This window comes from Chelonoidis abingdonii, chromosome 1 (genome assembly GCF_003597395.2).
Source record: "Chelonoidis abingdonii isolate Lonesome George chromosome 1, CheloAbing_2.0, whole genome shotgun sequence".
Lineage (NCBI taxonomy): Eukaryota > Metazoa > Chordata > Testudines > Testudinidae > Chelonoidis > Chelonoidis abingdonii.
This window is the reverse complement of record NC_133769.1, coordinates 3,477,425-3,482,861: the sequence shown is the minus strand read 5'-3', so window position 1 is coordinate 3,482,861 and position 5,437 is coordinate 3,477,425. Positions and strand designations below refer to the sequence as shown.

The window sequence follows — 5,437 nt, the reverse complement described above, 5'->3', positions numbered from 1 at the left end:
TTCTCGCTTGCATATATATACCTGCCTCTGGAAATTTCCACTACATGCATCCAACAAAGTGAGTATTCACCCACGAAAGCTCATGCTCCAATACGTCTTTTAATCTATAAGGTGCCACAGGACTCTTCACTGCTTTTGCAGATCCAGACTAACACGGCTACCCCTCTGATAGCTTCAACAATGGAACCTTATGAACTACTACATATAAAAACTCTACCAATCACCACACGTACCTTCACAGATCCAGCAACCACCCCAGACACACCAAGAATTCTGTTATCTACTGCTAGGCACTCAGATATCACAGAATTTTCTCTGAAGAGAGAGTCTAAGATACACACCAAAATGCATTTAAAACCGCCTCTACTAAACAAGGACATGCCCCTAGGGAAGTAGATTGCATCATGGAACAGGCTACCCAAATATCCTGGGAGAACCTACTTCAATAAAGAAAAAACTGCACACCCCTAGTTGTCACCTACCACCCCACACAGGAATACATACAGGATATCATCAAACAATGACAACCCATACTTGATGGTGGGACCACATTCTGAAAGAAATCTTTCCCAAACCCTCTCTTCTGGCCTTCAAACAACCCCCCAGCCTCACTAAGTTCATAGTCAGGAGTAAACTCCCCATAGACCAGGACCACCTACTCAAAATGGCACTAGTCCCTGCCAGAACAACAGATGCAAAACCTGCAAGACATATCTCCAATGCTACAATGAACAACACTCCCCCACAACACACTTTTCAAGACCCATAGGTAAGGCTACAATTTAATCATGGGTATTTTTACTAAAAGTCATGGACAGGTCACAGGCGATAAACAAAAATTCACAGCCTGTGACCTCTCCATGATTTATACCACAAATATCCCCTGACTAAATCTTGCGGGGGATGGGAGGGGAAGCGTTGCTGGGGGGGGAGTCAGCCACCCCATGGGCCACAGCCCCGCTGCTTGCTGCTGAGGGCCGCCAAGCAGCGGCTGCTCCAGCTGTTCCCGGGACTGCTGCTCTAGTGGTCCCTTGAGCGAACTGTCGGGGGTTGCCCGAGGAGCAGTCGGCTGCAGAGCCACTCCAGCAGCAGCCAGTGTGGCTGTCTCTGGCACCGCCTGAGCAGCTGGCCTCAGGGCCAAGTGCTTGGGTGGCCCAAAGGTTAAGCACACTGGCTGCTGCAGAAGTCACGGAGGTCATGGAAAGTCACAGAATCGGTAACTTCCGTGACCGCTATGGCACATGCGGAGTGCTACCCATAGATCTTACACGTCGATCACAACACATGGTGTACCTCATCCAGGGCATCAAATACTCCAACAACTATGCAGGTGAAACCAGACAATCACTACGATCTTGAATGAACTCACAGAGAAAAATAATAAAAGGCAAACATTTTTCCCAAAACCATCACTCCGTATCTGACCTCTCAGTCTTTGTCCTCAAAGGAAACCTGCACAGCACCTTCAAAAGGTGAGCTTGAGAACTTAAATTCATAACTCTGCTAGACACTAAAAACCCTGGTGTCAATAAAGACACTGATTTTATAGCTCATTCCAACAATTTGTAACACACCTACTACCTGCTAAGCCTTAATTGCCCTCTTCATTTTAAGTGGTCTCCTGCAGCCTGTGTGAACCCCTCTTCATGCTGTAACAATCTGTCTCAACGTATATTTTGCTCAGACACTCTGGCTACCTTCCCCAGACCTGAAGAAGAGCTCTGTGAAGCACAAAAGCTTGTCCCTTCCACCAACAGAAGTTGGTCCAGTAAAAGATATTACCTCACCTACCTTTTCTGTCCTGTCTCCTAGGAGCAACATGACTACAACAACACTACAAACATATAGTTGTGATACACTTTTATAAAGGACCCCAAGATAACTATGCAGAGAAGAAACTTTCTTGCATTTCCATTAGGCTCATTGGTACGTTAGCCTGCATTCTTTTTTCTGTGTTTTGAAGTCTGGGACCATTTCGCTCAGAAAGAAGCACTCTCTAATGTCTAGTTTTTGAAATGTTTTTCCAATCAGAAAAGCCACAGTGTTTTAAATAATTGATGGCTAATTTATTGAATTGTCAGCATTAATCCATTCTCCTTTTGAAATGTTCAAATGCTCGAAGGACTAATCCTTTTACAACACGCTCATTTTTAATTCCATTTTTATAATTACATTATTCACAGTGGAATGTAATTGCAGATGTGTAGTGGGGGGACAAGAAACACTGTGTTAGCCTTTTCGAGTTGTAAAGGACCCGCCACTAATTTCTGTGCCTTCCCTCCTCTTAGACATTTAATTATACCTGTTATTAAAGTATATTTCAAAATGTGACATCTACCTCTTGCAGAGAACAAAAAAGAGATTAATCTGTGATTAAATGGAAAAGGTAAAGAAGCTCCTTTACGTCAGGGACCGCCCCTTCCTGACAAGATGTATTCATTGGAGTGAGGACAGAAAGGCTGCCACTGTTTTGAAGGAGTGGATTTGTCAATTGCAGAATAGAAAGCAGGAAAATAGACCCTCAAGCACTTGTGATCAGAGTATTCATTTCTGCATTATGGATTTTTTCCCCCTTTGTGGAATATAAAGGTTCTTGCGAAAGTGTGTAAACTTTACTAGCAGTTTAAAGGTTAATAATGATCTAAATTACATCCGAAACAATTCAGAGAAGGCAGTAAATGAAAAGTTTCCCCTTTCGTTAATCTGTAAATAGACCTTTTCACTTAAAAATTACTGATTCTCTCTCACGCACAGAAGAGCCTGTCAGAATGGTAATTTTTGCAAAACGATTGATCTGCTTTTGTGAACTGCACATGTAATGAAAGATATTTTTCAGTGTTGCCCCGAATTGACATTGTGAAACTGTCATGTATTACTATGCATGATAGGCTTGATTCTGATCATTACGGGCTTGATGTAGGAATCACTTGGTGAAATGCTCTGTCCAACTTTATATAGGAGATATGAATCAGAATGATCCCTTCTAGCTTTAAAATCTGTGAATCTCATGCTTCTGTAAATCTGAAAAAATCTCACTGTAGTCAAGGGAGTTACAGCCATGTAAAACTGGTATAAAAAGATCAGAATCCTGCCCAGTGCTGTGTTCAGTTTACTTGCCGTGGCGTATAGTTCCTGTAAAGGATAGAGAGATTTAAAGAGCATCAGAGTCTTAAAGACAATATCCCAGATTCTGATTTCAGTTGACCTTGAAATCTATGGAGTTACACAAGATTTACATCAGTGCAAATGAGATGAAATCTATCCTATTAACTCTAAATAATGGCTAAATATAGTCCTTTTAAGATTAAAGGGCAAAAAAAGTATTGTATGCACAGTTGCATCAGATTCCTGTTTGTATGAATAACTGCAGCCTGAATAACTTCTTGTGTCCCATGCAATTAAAAGAAAAAACAATTTGGAATAGAATTTAATGTATGTTTTGTTGCAAGAAGTGAATCACTGGACAAGCCATTTCTAGTGATAGTCAGTGGGAGTTGACTGTCTAATTGGCCTTTATGCCTTTGAAAATCTCTCCCGGAATATGTGATGTGGGGAACTGTGTGAAAAAGGAAATGAGTATGACAAGCCAAAAACATGTCGTTGGTTTAAACAGCTGTATTCAGTGTTTGCTCCTGCTCTCACATTTTATGTCATGCTTAAGGGAAGCAAAGTGATGTTCATTACATTTCTCCAACAGCTTCTGTCCCCCTAAAAGTCTAACGAATCACTCTAACCAGCGATGGTGTCTTTGCCCATGACTGAGCTGGCTTGCCCACACTTTGTCAGCAAAGATCACTTCCTTGGGTTTGTTTCTGCAATCTTGACTGCTCCTGGATATCTAGGTAACCATGGTAGACAGAAATTTCTCTCTTTCATCTTCATTTGTCTTGAAGTTTGCGATCATCTATCTCAGATGCAGACAGTGCCACAATCATTTATGCCTGTGTGACCTTCAGACTGGAATATTGCAGCGCACTCTGCCTGTGCTAATTACTTGGAAGCATCAGAATTGTAGAGAATTGTGTATTAAGGGAACGTATTAAGTCAGTGCACTAATGACTGCACTGAACTGTCTCTGTGTTCTTTTCTGGGTGCAGTTCAAGGTGTCGATCTCTAAATGGTTTGAGTCCTATTGTCACTACTTGAGAAGCTACCTGTTTACCTGTGAACATTGCCAAAATATCTGAACTTAGCTGGAGCTCTTGTCATTCCCTAGTGTGACAGTGGAAGGACTTGGGCTCTGGGCATTAGTCTGATGACCTTCAGGGAATGGTCTGAAGTCCATCTGTAAAATCTGGTGTAATGTTATCGTGGTATAAAATCTGTACAGTAAGGCTTTTAGCTTGATAGATTCTATGTAGATTTTGAAATTTAGTGTGGTTTCTTTTAGTATATCCTTGCTATATTTGGACTGATTTTTGTAGTTTTTTTCTTAAAGAATTTGTGTTCATGGGCCCAGGGACATGCTCTGTGTGAGGTGCTCATTTAAATATGATAAAAGGAAATATAGGAGTTTGCATAGAACCAGATTGCCCATGCCCCATATTCAGGCTCCAGTGTATAATCTGAGTACTAGCAAGAGGCATAAAAGAATGAGTGATAATACTTCAAACATACCTAGTGCTTTCCATCTGAGGATCTTAAGTTACTTTAGAAAGGTGGATAAATGTTGTTATTCCCATTTTACAGGTTGGGGAATTTAAGCCCCAGAATTTGAGATTACCCAAGGTCATATAGGAGGACAGTGGCAGAGTTGGGAATAAATCCCAGGCTCCCTAATTATCCTTGCCCATTTAAACCGCTAGACCACATTACCGCTAAGAAATGTCCCTGCACAATGCAGTGCTGAACATTTATGGGTAGGGTGAAGCTCTCGCACCTTCCTGGACTACAGCAATCACTGTACCTTACATTTCTGTCAAATCCTTCACAGTAGCACCAGGGGCTCCAATAATAATAATAAAAAAAAAAATCAGCACTTTTTGTCAGTTATAACCTCTAGTGTGCGTGAGAGAGAGAGAGAAAGAGAAAATACTGGCAGCATCCAACATAGCCATCTGCTGTTAGATCAGGAATGAACTCTGCTGATAAATGGCCACACGGGATCAAACCCCACATATTACATAGTCCAACTATGGGTGGGTCTTAAGTATCTAGCAGATACCTGAGGGTTCTTAAAAAAAACCAACACACACACAGAAAGACACGCGCACACACATACCAACAACACTGTCATAAACAGATAGCTAAGGGTTAATGTCTCTTTCACCTGTAAAGGGTTAACAAACAGGGAACTAAACACCTGACCATGACGAAAGGACCAATCAGGAAACAAGATACTTTCAACTCTCAAAGGGAGGGAAGCCTTTGTTTGTGGTTTTTGGGTTTGGCTTTGTTCTCTCGGGGTCCTGGACAGGACTAGAAATGGAATCAGGTC

General features: G+C 41.6%; 1 protein-coding gene across 3 annotated transcripts in view; it reads left to right on the top strand.

Moving 5' to 3' along the window:
* The window catches only part of EXOC4 (exocyst complex component 4), a 634,239-nt gene that overhangs the window by 478,443 nt on the left and 150,359 nt on the right, over window positions 1-5,437 (top strand). The window lies entirely within an intron of this gene.